We start from the raw sequence: 18,159 nt of genomic DNA on the forward strand, positions 1-18,159 counted from the left end.
GTGAAACCCTTTGGACATAGTGTTTGTATTTTATTCGTTGATTGGTTTTTCAAATTGTTTGTTTTACTATTTTTAACTTTGTGTGTCAGTTAAGCCCTGACTCATAGTGATTTAGACCTCTCCAAAAGCTCTGAAGCTATTCATGTAACAGCTATTACATGTTATAAGTTTCTCCTATGAAAACTTGAAAGACTAACAGACTCTGCTACTTTTAATCTAAATGCAGTGTTGGGCTAAATTCAGTGTTGGACTTTTTACAAGTCCTTTGAAATGTGTCCTCCTAGAGTCACTGGTCGTGCTGGAATTTACTTTCTTGTGAAGACAAGATTTGAGCAAATTGACACATGTACAGTTTGCCACTACTCTGGACACCTGGTTAAATATCGAGTTCCCTAAATGGTGTGTGTTTTATTTTGATCTCTGCTCACACTTTGCTCATCCAGTTAGAACCACAGGGCTCCAGGCCCTAGTGTTCCAGGCCTAAACAAGAAAATTTGCATTCCGTTTTGGGAGTTCATTCGTCTCTCATAATTATTTTTTCCACAAATGTGTGCTACAGGAGAGGCCCTGTCCAAATGTGGAGAGGCCCATTTTCATTCACTCACTTTCACACTTTCTAAGATTTTCAGTTACTAGAGGTTTGCCCAGACTGTCCCTTGTCAAGGGACAGTGCACTTCACTTGAAGTTGTGCAGTATTACTTCATGTGTCTCCGTGGAAATTCCACCAATGGCAAACTCCTGCTGTAGTCATCTCCAAGTGTTTCTGCGTAAGAAAATACAATTAACAAAGGTTGTGGTTTCAAGCAGAATGAGGAAAGAAGGTATTATCTTTATTTCAGTGCAGGTTGACCTTTCAAAGAAACAGTAATTCCTATGGAATAGGAGGTAAAATCTTTTGTAAAGAGACATGGACATGACACGCTCAACTTTATGTCACTTTTTTTAAAATGCCAAGGGCAGTTGAGAAATTGTTGGCTGCTGAATTGTCCCTTTTTTCACATTTCTCTTAGGTAAGACACTCCAGCTTCTTCAAACCATAGTACTGTTCCTTCTATGTAAAAAACCAAAGGAAAAGACAAAATAAATTACAACAAAACCCATTAAATAACATTTCAGAGCACACAATGGCTCAGCAGGCCCATGTAAACACTATTCAAGAAGCTAGAGGTACAGAAGCCTCAGCCATCAGCCCATGGTCCGAAGTTTTGTCTCTATCATGGTCCCTCAATTCCCTGGCATGTCCACATTAACTCATGAATCTTTACTCATTTCCTTTTCAAATGCACAGGATCCGATATATTTGAACCCTGTTCACCTGGGCAGTAATCATCCAAGGACACACCAGAGGAAGGGCAGCCACCCCCTTGCCTGGGGCCTTGGAGCTTATCACAATAGAAATGGACACCTGAACAAGGGGAGCCTAAACAAAGAGAGGCATATTCCTAAAGCCTGAAGTACAGAAGCTACCTATAGACCAGTAGTGGGATTTCACAAATTATGTAAGAATCTCTGTGCACATGCTTGGCATGGTCGCTCATGCCTATAATTCCAGCAATCTGGGGGCTGAGGTGGATGGATCCTTGGGAGTTCCAGTCCATCTTGGGCTACGAATTTATCTCAAGGCATTTTTCAACAACTACATAAGATGCTGTTTCCAAAAAGAGGAGAACATTAAACTAGACACACTTGGTCTAGGTCCCTGGGTTTACTACATGAGTTGTGGAGTCTAAATATTCCATGCCATAAGAAAATACCTGGGATTTTTAGGGAAAGGGGCATTTGCATCCCGTTTCTAAGGGTTTGCCTTTCACCATGTTGCATTTGAATTGTGGGAAAACCTACTGGTTATAAGCTATGTAGCATTATGTTGGTTTAGGTGTTGAGCTGGTACCTCATGTTTAGTGTTCAGGGTTATGCTGGAATGGCTGCAGACCTCCTTGAAATAGCAAATGCAGACATGTGAATTCCGAGGAAGCTGGATAGTTGAAGCAGGCACTCCAAATATTCATGCACTGCAAGGATTCATTATCATTTTGGGACTCATCTTCTGGTTGCTGCCTTTTCGTGCTAACTAATACTACCATGGTGGCAGTAATCCAGCAGAGATTGCATGTATGGTTTGCAGGTTTGCTTCCCAAGCCAACAGAATCTCGGCAGAACCCAAATCATTGTGGCATTTTCTTTCCTCGCCCGAAACATTTGGCTTTCTATGTTTGAAAATTGAATAGACTGTGGTAGTCAAGTTTGGACCCCATATACTACAAACAGAGCTAAAGACAGAGCCAATTACTTCCCTCCACTTGTCAAAATATGTCAAATTTGCTTGATCACCACAACTTCCAAGAAAATTCGGAGGCAAATTAGAGAGGTGAATCAAATACTGCATGATAGGAATGGCTGTGTTTGTATGAGGTGGAGAGCTGCAGAGTTGGGCTGAAACTGTTCACAGAAATCCACAGGCTTGTGGTTGCCAGGCAACCACACTGGGCTGAGATTGGCTGAACATCACTGGGAGGTGAAATTTAGGCTCTAGGTTTGAAAATTTAAAAGACTGGTGTAGTCAAGTTTGGAAGCCATGGAACTCAGATATACCAAAAATGTTTTCCAATTACTTCCCTCCACTTCTCAAAATATGTCAAATTTTCTTGATCACTACAACTGTAAAAAAAAAATTCTGAGGCAACATAGAGAGGCGAATCAAATACTGCATGATTGGAATGGCTGTGGTTGTATGAGGTGGAAAGCTGCAGAGTTGGGCTGAAACCGTTCACAGAAATCCACAAGCTTGTGGTTGCCAGGCAACCACACTGGGCTGTGATTGGCTGAGCACCATTGTGAGCTGGACTTTAGGCTCTAGGATACAAGTGTGCAGTAGGAGAACTGAGTCTCAATGTGGGGCGTTGCCATGGAGACCTCAGTGGCACAGAGGACCTTGTAGGGCAAGATTAAAATAGGATGAATATTCTTGGGCTGGTGTGCCACAATATTCTCTCTGAAGGCTTCTCTGCTCAGAATTTGTGGATGGAAATGCTTGCCAATCTACACATGGATGTACTTTCAATGGGATATGAAATATGCCAGGGCCTGGCAGATGATCTCTGCCATGTCCTATCCTTGAGCATACGGTTTTCCCTTGTCATGTCAGTCATTTGGCTGAGTCCTGTTCCCTGTACTATTCAGTCAAGACTTGCTGGCATCATTCACCTGCAGTATAAGTGCTTTCTGTGAAATTTCTCAGCAGAAATCCTCTGCATGCCTATAGCTTTGGATATGAGAGACAGAGGTGGAAGATGAATTTCAAGGGCAGATATTTGAAAACAATGAAACAAGCCCTGAATAAGATCTTTACATGTTTTCCAGATGAATATGTTTGGAAATATGGGGGAAGATGGAGATCAAGACTGAGAAGAGTGCACACCCATTTCAAGGTACAAAAACCAGGGAAATACATGGGAAACCGAGAGACCTGGTTAAACTGATGTCAAAATCTTTGATGATGAAAGGAAAATTATATTCTCATGATGATTTAATCAGGCTGTAGAAGTGAAGTTCTCATGTTGGTTGTCATATGTGTGGCCTTCTGCATTGGGCAGTGGATGCAGGACAGGAGATCTTCAAATAAATCTGGTGTAACACAAAATACTAAAAAAAATCATACTAAATCCTGTGTATTCCTTCCCTCTGAGAACATATATGGATAATATACAAAGTTTCAAAAGAGAAAATGTCTATTGGGTCATGGTTTCACCATTGAAATGGTCAGTTCACATAACATTTTGAATTTTGCTTTCACAGTTGCTCATGTACCAGGCCTGAGTAAAGAAGAATGCAGAGTAATTCTCTTCAATAGTTGTGCTGTTTGGGCCGATGCCGCAGGGAAAGAGACCCCAAGGACTCAACTCTTGGTGATGGAAAAATGTTTATTACCATGCGCATGGGGTCCCCCAGGCAAACAAGTGCGGAAGGCCCCGAGGGGGAATTGTGTAGGGTTTTTAAGGGCGCAAGCGGGAGGCAAGCGAGTTTACAGAAGCAGATTGCATTGGTTAATTTTGAGCAGCATAGGAATTGGCAGAAATTGATTGGAAGGGTTTGGGGTTGAGTAACCATGGAGACTGGGTGTCCTAGCCTAGTCACTATGTGCCCAGAACAGAACAGTTATTTGTCTTACTTATCTCGTTGAGACAGAACAACCTTGCAGGTGCATTCTTTCTTTTTTTTTTTTTTCTCTGCTCTGATAGCTCTGGGGAGTTAGGGAGTTAACCCTTTTATTCCCCCGCTCTGGGGAGTGAAACAATCTTTGCTGCTTTTTATAACTCGTGGAGGGGGTTATAGCAGGGGGGTCAACTCTCACATTCCCCCCCTTTTTTTTGATGACTTTTAATCTTAAAAGTCTTGTATTGGTAAGGGGTCATACTGTTGACGTAGCACCATAACCTTTACTTGAGAGATCTGAGCCCTCACAAACTGGGTTACTCGGTTAATGAGGTAAGGGGCTATAGCCATGACTATAATGAATCCAACCAGGGGTCCCAGTAAAGGGAGAATATAGGGCAGGATTGATTCCCAGAAGGAAAACATTTTGGCTTTACTTGAAGGGGGCTCTCGAGATTTAATTTTTTTTCTTAGCTTTTTCATTGCATCTGTTTATAACCTTGTATGTGTCTTTAAAATCACAAGCTTTTAAGAACTTTGACATAGTTTATCAACTTGTTTACAACATAAGGCCCAGTAGGAGGATTAACAAAGGTCTTGTAGCTGTCATTAAAGCTGTTAACCAAAAGGAGAAAGAAAACCAACATTTAAATTTACTCTGTTTTATCATACAAGTAACAAATTTTAAGTCAGACAGAGGCCTCCTTGGGGTCTCTATAAAGGAGGAGAACACAAAATTATCAGTTATATTAGACAATCTTAAGCTTTAAAGTGTCTTTGGAAGAAATGACAGTTTACTTATTTGTAGGCTGACGGTCTTTTGAAGTTGGGACTTGTCTGCATTGGGAACGTTGAATCTAGGCAGGCTTTTAGCTATTTTGACAATCTATTGCAGCTCAAGAGATTTATGGTGAGGTCGCTCTCAAGAGATTTACGGTGAGGTCGCTTGTCCAGGTGTCTAGGCTCTTTAGCTGCAGTGGGCAGCAGCGAAGTAACCAGTGGATGGAAGTCACAGCTAGCTGAAAAGTCTGGGGAGACTTAATAAGATCTTGATTAGTTAAATTAGCTAATTTTTAGAAACCTAACATAAAACCTCAAAAGAGGAAATATCTGTAACATAGGGGGTGTATCACGCATGTAAAGGGGCAGAAGGAAAAGAGACTCACCCAGTTTTCACCAGTTTTTAAGGCCATTAGTAATTATAGTCTTTAAAAATCTAACTTATCTTTTTACCTTTTTTGAACTCTGAGGCTGGTAAGCCCAATCGAGTTTTTTTAATTGATCTGTAAAGCTTAGGTTAATTTGAGTTACTAGGCTATAAAAGCCAGGCCATTGTTGGACCCCACGGATAAAAAGGGAGACCAAATCAGAGAAACTGCTATCAGAGCTGACTCAGACAAAGTAGAAAACACTTATATTTTTGAAGTTTAGGCTTTTTATTTGTAAAATCTATTTTTTAGTGTTTTTAGGCATAGTCCCACGATAACCAGTGGTTTTTATTTGTTGCAGTACTTTTAGATTTACCAATTGGCACTGAGGCCTTTGAGAAATTCTTGGCTGCTGAATTGTCCCTTTTTTCACATTTCTCTTAGGTAAGACACTCCAGCTTCTTCAAACCATGGTACTGTTCCTTCCATGTAAAAAACCAAAGGAAAAGACAAAATACATTACAACAAAGCCCATTAAATAACATTTGAGAGCACACAATGGCTCAGCAAGCCCATGTAAACACTATTCAAGAAGCTAGAGGTACAGAAGCCTCAGCCTTCAGCCCATGGTCTGAAGTTTTGTCTCTATCATGGTCCCTCAATTCCCTGGCATGTCCACATTAACTCATGAATCGTTACTCATTTCCTTTTCAAATGTACAGGATACAATATATTTGAACCCTGTTCACCTGGGCAGTAATCATCCAAGGACACACCAGAGGAAGGGCAGCCACCCCCTTGCCTGGGGCCTTGGAGCTTATCACAATAGAAATGGACACCTGAACAAGGGGAGCCAAAACAAAGAGAGGCATATTCCTAAAGCCTGAAGCACAGAAACTACCTATAGACAAGTAGTGGGATTTCACAAATTATGTAAGAATTCTGTGCACATGCTTGGCATGGTTGCTCATGCCTATAATCCCAGCAATCTGGTGGCTGAGGTGGATGGATCCTTGGGAGTTCCAGTCCATCTTGGGCTACGAATTTTTCTCAAGGCCTCTTTCAACAACTGCATAAGATGCTGTTTACCAAAAAGAGGACAAAAGAAAACTAGACACATTTGGTCCAGGTCCCTGGATTCACTACATGAGTTGTGGAGTCTAAATATTCCATGCCATGGGTAAATACCTGGGATTTTTATGGAAAGGGGCATTTGCATCCCATTTCTAGGTGTTTGCCTTTCTCCATGTTGCATTTGAATTCTGGGAAAACCTGCTGGTGAGAAGCTATGTAGCATTATGTTGGTTTAGGTATTGAGCTAGAACCTCATGTTTAGTGTTCAGGGTTATGGTGGAATGGCTGCAGACCTCCTTGAAATAGTGATTGCAGACATGTGAACTCTGAGGAAGCTGGATAATTGAAGCAGGCACTCCAAATATTCATGCACTGCAAGGATTCACTTCCATTTTGGGACTCATCATCTGGTTGCTGGATTTTCGAGCTAACTAATACTATCATGGTGGGAGTAATCCAGCAGAGATTGCATGTATGGTTTGCAGGTTTGCTTCCCAAGCCACCAGAATCTCGGCAGAACCCAAATCATTGTGGCATTTTCTTTCCTTCCCCGAAACATTTGGCTTTCTAAGTTTCAAAATTGAATAGACAGGGTAGTCAAGTTTGGACCCCATATACCACAAACAGAGCTAAAGACAGAGCCAATTACTTCCCTCCACTTGTCAAAATATGTCAAATTTGCTTGATCACCACAACTTCCAAGAAAATTCGGAGCCAAATTAGAGAGGTGAATCAAATACTGCATGATTGGAATGGCTGTGTTTGTATGAGGTGGAGAGCTGCAGAGTTGGGCTGAAATTGTTGACAGAAATCCACAGGCTTGTGGTTGCCAAGCAACCACAGTGGGCGGAGATTGGCTGAATATCACAGTGAGGTGGATTTTAGGCTCTAGGTTTGAAAATTGAAAAGACTGGTGTAGTCAAGTTTGGAACCCACAGACCTTAGACATGCCAAAAATATTTTCCAATTACTTCCCTCCACTTCTCAAAATATGTCAAATTTTCTTGATCACCACAACTGTAAAAAAAATTCTGAGGCAACATAGAGAGGCTAATGAAATACTGCATGATTGGAATGGCTGTGGTTGTATGAGGTGGAAAGCTGCAGAGTTGGGCTGAAACAGTTCACAGAAATCCTCAAGCTTATGGTTGCCAGGCAACCACACTGGGCTGTGATTGGCTGAGCACCATTGTGAGCTGGACTTTGGATCTAGGATACAAGTGTGCAGTAGGAGACCTGAGTCACAATGCTGGGCATTGCCATGGAGACCTCAGTGGCACAGAGGACTTTGTAGGGCAAGATTGAAATAGGATGAATATTCTTGGGCTGGTATGCCACAATATTTTCTCAGAAGGCTTCACTGCTCAGAATTTGTGGATGCAAATGCTTGCCAATCTACACATGGATGTAGTTTCAATGGGATATGAAATATGCCACGGCCTGGCAGATGATCTCTGCCATGTCCTATCCTTGAGCATACGGTTTTCCCTTGTCATGTCAGTCATTTGGCTGAGTCCAGTTCCCTAAGCTATTCAGACAAGACTTGCTGGCTTCATTCACCTGCAGTATAAGAGCTTTCTGTGGAATTTCTCAGCAGAAATCCTCTGCAAGCATATAGCTTTGGATATAAGAGACAGAGGTGGAAGTTGAATTTCAAGGGCAGATATGTGAAAACAAGGAAACAAGCCCTTAATAAGATCTTTACATGTTTCCCAGATGAATACGTTTGGAAATATGGGGGAAGATGGAGATCAACACTGAGAAGAGTGCACACCCATTTCAAGGTACAAAAATCAGGGAAAAACATGGGAAACCAAGAGAGCTGGTTAATCTGATGTAAAAATATTTGATGATGAAAGGAAAATTATATTCTCATGATGATTTAATCAGGCGGTAGAAGTGAAGTTCTCATGTTGGTTGTCATATGTGTGGCCTTCTGCATTGGGCAAAGGATGCAGGACAGGAGATCTTCAAATAAATCTGGTGGAACACAAAATACTAAAAAAAATTCAGCCTAAATCCTGTGTATTCCCTCCCTTTGAGAACATATATGGATAATGTACGAAGTTTCAAAAGAGAAAATGTCTATTGGGTCATGGTTTCAACAATGAAATGGTCACTTCACATAACATTTTGAATTTTGCTTTCACAGTTGCTCATGTACCAGGCCTGAGTAAAGGAGAAGGCAGAGTAAGCCTCTTCAATAGTTGTGCATTCCATAAGTGGTTTTAAAACCAGTGAAACCCTTTGTACTTAGTGTTTGTATTTTATTGGTTGATTGGATTTTCAAATTGTTTGTTTTACAATTTTAACTTTGTGTGTCAGGGAAGCCCTCACTCATAGTGATTTAGACCTCTCCAAAAGCTCTGAAGGTATTCATGTAACAGCTATTACATGTTATAATTTTCTCCTATTAAAACTTGAAAGACTAACAGAGTCTGCTACTTTTTATCTAAATGCAGTGTTGGGCTAAATTCAGTGTTGGACTGTTTACAAGTCCTTTGAAATGTGTCCTACTCTAGTCACTGTTTATGCTGGAATTTACTTTCTTGTGAAGACAAGATTTGAGCAAATTGACACATGTACAGTTTGCCACTACTCTAGACACCTGGTGAAATATGGAGTTCCTTACATGGTGTGTGTTTTATTTTGATCTCTGCTCAAACTTTGCTCATCCAGTTAGAACCACAGGGATCCAGGCCCTTGCGTTCCAAGCCTAAACAAGAAAATTTCCATTCCATTTTGGGAGTTCATTCGTCTCTCATAATTATTTTTTCCACAAATGTGTGCTTCAGGAGAGGCCCTGTCCAAATGTGGAGAGGCCCATTTTCATTCACTCACTTTCAGACTTTCTAAGATTTTCAATTACTAGAGGTTTGCCCAGACTTGCCCTTGTCAAGGGACAGTGCACTTCACTTGAAGTTGTGCAGTATTACTTCATGTGTCTCCGTGGAAATTCCACCAATGGGAAACTCTGGCTGTAGTCATCTCCAAGTATTTTGGCATAAGAAAATATAACTAACAAAGGATGTGGTTTCAAGAAGAATGAGGAAAGGAGGGATTATCTTTATTTCAGTGCAGGTTGACCTTTCAAAGAAACAGTAATTCCTATGGAATAGGAGGTAAAATCTTTTGAAAAGAGACATGGACATGACACGCTCAACTTTATGTCACTTTTTTAAAACGCCAAGGGCATTTGAGAAATTCTTGGCTGCTGAATTGTCCCTTTTTTCACATTTCTCTTAGGTAAGACACTCCAGCTTCTTCAAACCATGGTACTGTTCCTTCCATGTAAAAAACCAAAGGAAAAGACAAAATAAATTACAACAAAACCCATTAAATAACATTTGAGAGCACACAATGGCTCAGCAGGCCCATGTAAACACTATTCAAGAAGCTAGAGGTACAGAAGCCTCAGCCTTCAGCCCATGGTCTGAAGTTTTGTCTCTATCATGGTCCCTCAATTCCCTGGCATGTCCACATTAACTCATGAATCTTTACTCATTTCCTTTTCAAATGCACAGGATCCAATATATTTGAACCCTGTTCACCTGGGCAGTAATCATCCAAGGACACACCATTAGGAAGGGCCACCACCCCCTTTCCAGGGGCCTTGGAGTTTATCACAATAGAAATGGACACCTGAACAAGGGGAGCCAAAACAAAGAGAGGCATATTCCTAAAGCCTGAAGCACAGAAGGTACCTATAGACAAGTAGTGGGATTTCACAAATTATGTAAGAATCTCTGTGCACATGCTTGGCATGCTCGCTCATGCCAATAATCCCAGCAATCTTGGGGCTGAGGTGGATGGATCCTTGGGAGTTCCAGTCCATCTTGCACTACGAATTTATCTCAAGGCCACTTTCAACAACTGCATAAGATGCTGTTTACCAAAAAGAGGACAACAGAAAACAAGACACACTTGGTCCAGTTCCCTGGGTTCACTACATGATTTGTGGAGTCTAAATATTCCATACCATGAGAAAATACCTGGGATTTTTAGGGAAAGGGGCATTTGCATCCTGTTCTAAGGGTTTGCCTTTCACCACGTTATATTTAAATTCTGGGAAAACCTGCTGGTTATAAGCTTTGTAGCATTCTGTTGGTTTAGGTATTGAGCTAGTACCTCATGTTTAGTGTTCAGGGTTATGCTGAAATGGCTGCCGACCTCCTTGAAATAGCGATTGCAGACATGTGAACTTCAAGGAAGCTGGATAATTGAAGCAGGCACTCCAAATATTCATGCACTGCAAGGATTCACTTTCATTTTGGAACTCATCTTCTGGTTGCTGGCTTTTCGTGCTAACTAATACTACCATGGTGGCAGTAATCCAGCAGAGATTGCATGTATGGTTTGCAGGTTTGCTTCCCAAGCCTGCAGAATCCCGGCAGAACCCAAATCATTGTGGCATTTTCTTTCCTCCCCTGAAATATTTGGCTTTCTAAGTTTGAAAATTGAATAGACTGGGGTAGTCAAGTTTGGACCCCATATACCACAAACAGAGCTAAAGACAGAGCCAATTGCTTCCCTCCACTTGTCAAAATATGTCAAATTTGCTTGATCACCACAACTTCCAAGAAAATTCGGAGCCAAATTAGAGAGGTGAATAAAATACTGCATGATTGGAATTTCTGTGTTTGTATGAGGTGGAGATCTGCACAGTTGGGCTGAAACAGTTCTCAGAAATCCACAGGCTTGTGGTTGCCAGGCAACCACACTGGGCTGAGATTGGCTGAACATCACTGTGAGGTGGAATTTAGGCTCTAGATTTTAAAATTTAAAAGACTGGTGTGGTCAAGATTGGAACCCATATAACTCAGACATACCAAAAATGTTTTCCAATTACTTCCCTCTACTTCTCAAACTATGTCAAATTTTCTTGATCACTACAACTGTAAAAAATAATTCTGAGGCAACCTAGAGAGGCTAATCAAGTACTGCATGATTGGAATGGCTGTGGTTGTATGAGGTGGAAAGCTGCAGAGTTGGGCTGAAACAGTTCACAGAAATCCACAAGCTTGTGGTTGCCAGGCAACCACACTGGGCTGTGATTGGCTGAGCACCATTTTGAGCTGGACTTTAGGCTATTGGATAAAAGTGTGCAGTAGGAGACCTGAGTCACAATGCTGGGCGTTGCCATGGAGACCTCAGTGGCACAGAGGACCTTGTAGGGTAAGATTTAAATACGATGAATATTCTTGGGCTGGTATGCCACAATATTCTCTCTGAAGGCTTCACTACTCTGAATTTGTGGATGGAAATGCTTGCCAATCTACACATGAATGTCCTTTCAATGGGATATGAAATATGCCAGGGCCTGACAGATGATCTCTGCCATGTCCTATCCTTGAGCATACTGTTTTCCCTTGTCACGTCAGTCATTTGGCTGAGTCCAGTTCCCTAAGCTATTCAGTCAAGACTTGCTGGGATCATTCACCTGCAGTATAAGAGCTTTCTGTGAAATTTCTCAGCAGAAATCCTCTGCAAGCATATAGCTTTGGATATGAGAAACAGAGGTGGAAGATGAATTTCAAGGGCAGATATGTGAAAACAATGAAACAAGCCCCGAATAAGATCTTTACATGTTTCCCAGATGAATATGTTTGGAAATATGGGGGAAGATGGATATCAAGACTGAGAAGATTACACACCCATTTCAAGGTACAAAAACTAGGGAAAAACATGGGAAACCGAGAGAGCTGGTTAATCTGATGTAAAAATCTTTGATGATGAAAGGAAAATTATATTCTCATGATGATTTAATCAGGCTGTAGAAGTGAAGTTCTCATGTTGGTTGTCATATGTGTGGCCTTCTGCATTGGGCAGTGTATGCAGGACAGGAGATCTTTTAAGTAATCTGGTGGAACACAAAATCCTGAAAAAAAAATCAGTCTAAATCCTGTGTATTTCTTCACTTTGAGAACATATATGGATAATGTACGAAGTTTCAAAAGAGAAAATGTCTATTGGGTCATGGTTTCAACACAGAAAGCTCAGTTCACATAACATTTTGAATTTTGCTTTCACAGTTGCTCATGTACTGGGCCTGAGTAAAGCAGAATGCAGAGTAAGCCTCTTCAGTTGTTGTACATTCCGAAAGTGGTTTTAAAAACAGTGAAACCCTTTGGACTTAGTGTTTGTATTTTATTGGTTGATTGGTTTTTCACATTGTTTGTTTTACTATTTTTAACTTTGTGAGTCAGGGAAGCCCTCACTCATAGTGATTTCGACCTCTCCAAAAGCTCTGAAGTTATTCATGTAACAGGTATTACATGCTATAAGTTTCTACTGTTAAAACTTGAAAGACTAACAGACTCTGCTACTTTTCTTCTAAATTCAGTGTTTGGCTAACTTCAGGGTTGGACTTTTTACAAGTCCTTTGAAATGTGTCCTCCTCTAGTCACTGGTCATGCTGGAATTTACTTTCTTGTGAAGACAGGATTTGAGGAAATTGACACAAGTACAGTTTGCCACTACTCTGGACACCTGGTTAAATATCGAGTTCCCTAAATGCTGTGTGTTTTACTTTGATCTCTGCTCACACTTTGCTCATCCCATTAGAAACACAGGGCTCCAGGCCATGGCGTTACAGGCCTAAACAAGAAAATTTCCATTCCGTTTTGGAAGTTTATGCGTCTCTCATAATTACTTTTTCCACAAATGCGTGCTTCAGGAGAGGCCCTGTCCCAATGAGGAGAGGTCCATTTTCATTCACTCACTTTTAGACTTTCTAAGATTTTCAGTTACTAGATGTTTGCCCAGACTTGCCATTGTCAAGGGACAGTGCACTTCACTTGAAGGTGTGCAGTATTACTTCATGTGTCTCCGTGGAAATTCCATCAATGGGAAACTCTTGCTGTAGTCATCTCCAAGTGTTTCTGTGCAAGAAAATATACCTAACAAAGGATGTGGTTTCAAGCAGAATGAGGAAAGGAGTGATTATCTTTATTTCAGTGCAGGTTGACCTTTCAAAGAAACAGTAATTTCTATCAAATAGGAGGTAAAATCTTTTGTAAAGAGACATGGACATGACACGCTCAACTTTCTGTCACTTTTTTTAAAACGCCAAGGGCATTTGAGAAATTCTTGGCTGCTGAATTGTCCCTTTTTGCAAATTTCTCTTAGGTAAGACACTCCAGCTTCTTTAAACCATGGTACAGTTCCTTCCATGTAAAAAACCAAAGCAAAAAACAAAATAAATTAAAACAAAACCTATCAAATTACATTTGAGAGCACACAATTGCTCAGCAGGCCCACTATTCAAGAAGCTAGAGGTAGAGAATCCTCAGCCTTCAGCCCATGGCCTGAAGTTTTGTCTCTATCATGGCCCCTCTATTCCCTGGCATGTCCTCATTAACTCATGAATCTTTACTCATTTCCTCTTCAAATGCACAGGATCCAATATATTTGAACCCTATTCACCTGGGCTGTAATCATCCAAGGACACGCGAGAGGAAGGGCAGCCACTCCCTTGCCTGGGGCCTTGGAGCTTATCACAATAGAAATGGACACCTGAACAAGGGGAGCCAAAACAAAGAGAATCATATTCCTAAAGCCTGAAGCACAGAAGCTACCTATAGACCAGTAGTGGGATTTCACAAATTATGTGAGAATCTCTGTGCACATGCTTGGCATGGTCGCTCATGCCTATAATCCCAGCAATCTGGTGGCTGAGCTGGATGGATCCTTGGGAGTTCCAGTCCATCTTGGGCTACGAATTTATCTCAAGGCCTCTTTCAACAACTACATAAGATGCTGTTTCCAAAAAGAGGACAACATTAAACTAGACACACTTGGTCTAGGTCCCTGGGTTCACTACATGAGTTGTGGAGTCTAAATATTCCATGCCATGAGAAAATACCTGGGATTTTCAGTGAAAGGGGCATTTGCATCCCTTTTCTAAGGGTTTCCCTTTCACCATGTTACATTTGAATTCTGGGAAATCCTGCTGGTGATAAGGTATTGTGCTAATACCTCATGTTTAGTGTTTTCGGGTTATGCTGGAATGGCTGCAGCCCTCCTTGAAATAGCGATTGCAGACAAGTGAACCCCAAGGAAGCTGGATAGTTGAAGCAGGCACTCCAAATATTCATGCACTGCAGGATTCTCTTTCATTTTGGGTCTCATCTTCTGGTTGCTGGCTTTTAGTGCTAACTGATACTACCATGGTGGCAGTAATCCAGCAGAGACTGCATGTATGGCTTGCAGGTTTGCTTCCCAAGCCACCAGAAACTCGGCAGAACCCAAATCATTGTGGCATTTTCTTTCCTCCCTTGAAACATTTGGCTTTCTAAGTTTGATAATTGAATAGACTGGGCTAGTCACGTTTGGACCCCATATACCACAAACAGAGCTAAAGACAGAGCCAATTACTTCCCTCCACTTGTCAAAATATGTCAAATTTGCTTGATCGCCACCACTTCAAAGAAAATTCTGAGGCAACTTAGAGAGGTTAATCAAATACTGCATGATTGGAATGGCTGTGGTTGTATGAGGTGGAAAGCTGCAGAGTTGGGCTGAAACTGTTCACAGAATTCCACAGGCTTGTGGTTGCCAGGCAACCACACTGGGCTGAGATTGGCTGAACATCACTGTGAGGGGGATTTTAGGCTCTAGGTTTGAAAATTTGAAAGACTGGGGTAGTCAAGTTTGGAACCCATAGACCTCAGACATACCAAAAGGTTTTCCAATGACTTCCCTCCACTTCTCAAAATATGTCAAATTTTCTTGATCACTACAACTGTAAAAAAAATTCTAGGCAACATAGAGAGGCTAATCAAATACTGCATGATTGGAATGGCTGTGGTTGTATGAGCTGGAAAGCTGCAGAGTTGGGCTGAAACAGTTCACAGAAATCCACAAGCTTGTGGTTGCCAGGCAACCACACTGGGCTGTGATTGGCTGAGCACCATTGTGAGCTGGACTTTAGGCTCTAGGATACAAGTGTGCAGTAGGAGACCTGAGTCACAATGCTGGGCGTTGTCATGGAGACCTCAGTGGCACAGAGCACCTTGTAGGGCAAGATTTAAATAGGATGAATATTCTTGGCCTGGTATGCCACAATATTCTCTCTGAAGGCTTCACTGCTCAGAATTTGTGGATGGAAATGCTAGCCAATCTACACATGGATGTACTTTCAATGGGATATGAAATATGCCAGGGCCTGGCAGATGATCTCTGCCATGTCCTATCCTTGAGCATACGCTTTTCCCTTGTCATGTCTGTCATTTGGCTGAGTCCTGTTCCCTAAGCTATTCAGTCAAGACTTGCTGGCATCATTCACCTGCAGTATAAGAGCTTTCTGTGAAATTTTTCAGCAGAAATCCTCTGCAAGTACATAGCTTTGGATATGAGAGACAGTGGGGGAAGTTGAATTTCAAGGGCAGATATTTGAAAACAATGAAACAAGCCCCGAATAAGATCTTTACATGTTTCACAGATGAATATGTTTGGAAATACGGGGGAAGATGGAGATCAAGGCTGAGAAGAGTGCACACCCATTTCAAGGTACAAAAACCAGGGAAAAACATGGGAAAGCAAGAGAGCTGGTTAATCTGATGTAAAAATCTTTGATGATGAAAGGAAAATAATATTCTCATGATGATTTAATCAGGCTGTCGAAGTGAAGTTCTCATGTTGGTTGTCCTATGTGTGGCCTTCTGCATTGGGCAGTGGATGCAGGACAGGAGATCTTCAAATAAATCTGGTGGAACACAAAATACTGAAAAAAAATTCAGCCTAAATCCTGTGTATTATTTCCATTGAGAACATATATGGATAATGTACGAAATTTCAAAAGAGAAAATGTCTATTGGTTCATGGTTTCAACAATGAAATGGTCACTTCACATAACATTTTGAATTTTGCTTTCACAGTTGCTCATGTACTGGGCCTGAGTAAAACAGAATGCAGAGTAAGCCTCATCAATAGTTGTGCATTCCATAAGTGGTTTTAAAACCAGTGAAAACCTTTGGACTTAGTGTTTGTATTGAATTGGTTGATTGGTTTTTCAAATTGTTTGTTTTACTATTTTTAACTTTGTGAGTCCGGGAAGCCCTCACTCATAGTGATTTCGACCTCTCCAAAAGCTCTGAAGTTATTCATGTAACAGCTATTACATGCTATAAGTTTCTCCTATTAAAACTTGAAAGACTAACAGACTCTGCTACTTTTCATCTAAATTCAGTGTTGGGCTAACTTCGGGGTTGGACTTTTTACAAGTCCTTTGAAATGTGTCCTCCTCTAGTCACTGGTCCTGCTGGAATTTACTTTCTTGTGAAGACAGGTTTTGAGGAAATTGACACAAGTACAGTTTGCCACTATTCTGGACACCTGGTTAAATATCGAGTTCCCTAAATGCTGTGTGTTTTACTTTGATCTCTGCTCACACTTTGCTCATCCCATTAGAAACACAGGGCTCCAGGCCATAGCGTTCCAGGCCTAAACAAGAAAATTTCCATTCCGTTTTGGAAGTTCATGCGTCTCTCATAATTACTTTTTCCACAAATGCGTGCTTCAGGAGAGGCCCTGTCCCAATGTGGAGAGGCCCATTTTCATTCACTCACTTTTAGACTTTCTAAGATTTTCAGTTACTAGAGGTTTGCCCAGACTTGCCATTGTCAAGGGACATTGCACTTCACTTGAAGGTGTGCAGTATTACTTCATGTGTCTCCGTGGAAATTCCATCAATGGGAAACTCTTGCTGTAGTCATCTCCAAGTGTTTCTGTGCAAGAAAATATACCTAACAAAGGATGTGGTTTCAAGCAGAATGAGGAAAGGAGTGATTATCTTTATTTCAGTGCAGGTTGACCTTTCAAAGAAACAGTAATTTCTATCAAATAGGAGGTAAAATCTTTTGTAAAGAGACATGGACATGACACGCTCAACTTTCTGTCACTTTTTTTAAAACGCCAAGGGCATTTGAGAAATTCTTGGCTGCTGAATTGTCCCTTTTTGCAAATTTCTCTTAGGTAAGACACTCCAGCTTCTTTAAACCATGGTACAGTTCCTTCCATGTAAAAAACCAAAGCAAAAAACAAAATAAATTAAAACAAAACCCATCAAATTACATTTGAGAGCACACAATTGCTCAGCAGGCCCACTATTCAAGAAGCTAGAGGTAGAGAATCCTCAGCCTTCAGCCCATGGCCTGAAGTTTTGTCTCTATCATGGCCCCTCTATTCCCTGGCATGTCCACATTAACTCATGAATCTTTACTCATTTCCTCTTCAAATGCACAGGATCCAATATATTTGAACCCTATTCACCTGGGCTGTAATCATCCAAGGACACACGAGAGGAAGGGCAGCCACTCCCTTGCCTGGGGCCTTGGAGCTTATCACAATAGAAATGGACACCTGAACAACGGGAGCCAAAACAAAGAGAGGCATATTCCTGAAGCCTGAAGCACAGAAGCTACCTATAGACCAGTAGTGGGATTTCACAAATTATGTGAGAATCTCTGTGCACATGCTTGGCATGATCACTCATGCCTATAATCCCAGCAATCTGGTGGCTGAGCTGGATGGATCCTTTGGAGTTCCAGTCCATCTTGGGCTACGAATTTATCTCAAGGCCTCTTTCAACAACTACATAAGATGCTGTTTCCAAAAAGAGGACAACATTAAACTAGACACACTTGGTCTAGGTCCCTGGGTTCACTACATGAGTTGTGGAGTCTAAATATTCCATGCCATGAGAAAATACCTGGGATTTTCAGTGAAAGGGGCATTTGCATCCCTTTTCTAAGGGTTTCCCTTTCACCATGTTACATTTGAATT

Source organism: Cavia porcellus, unplaced genomic scaffold, assembly GCF_034190915.1.
Source record: "Cavia porcellus strain 051 isolate PalLab524CR breed Dunkin Hartley unplaced genomic scaffold, mCavPor4.1 scaffold_36, whole genome shotgun sequence".
Taxonomy (NCBI): Eukaryota; Metazoa; Chordata; class Mammalia; order Rodentia; family Caviidae; genus Cavia; species Cavia porcellus.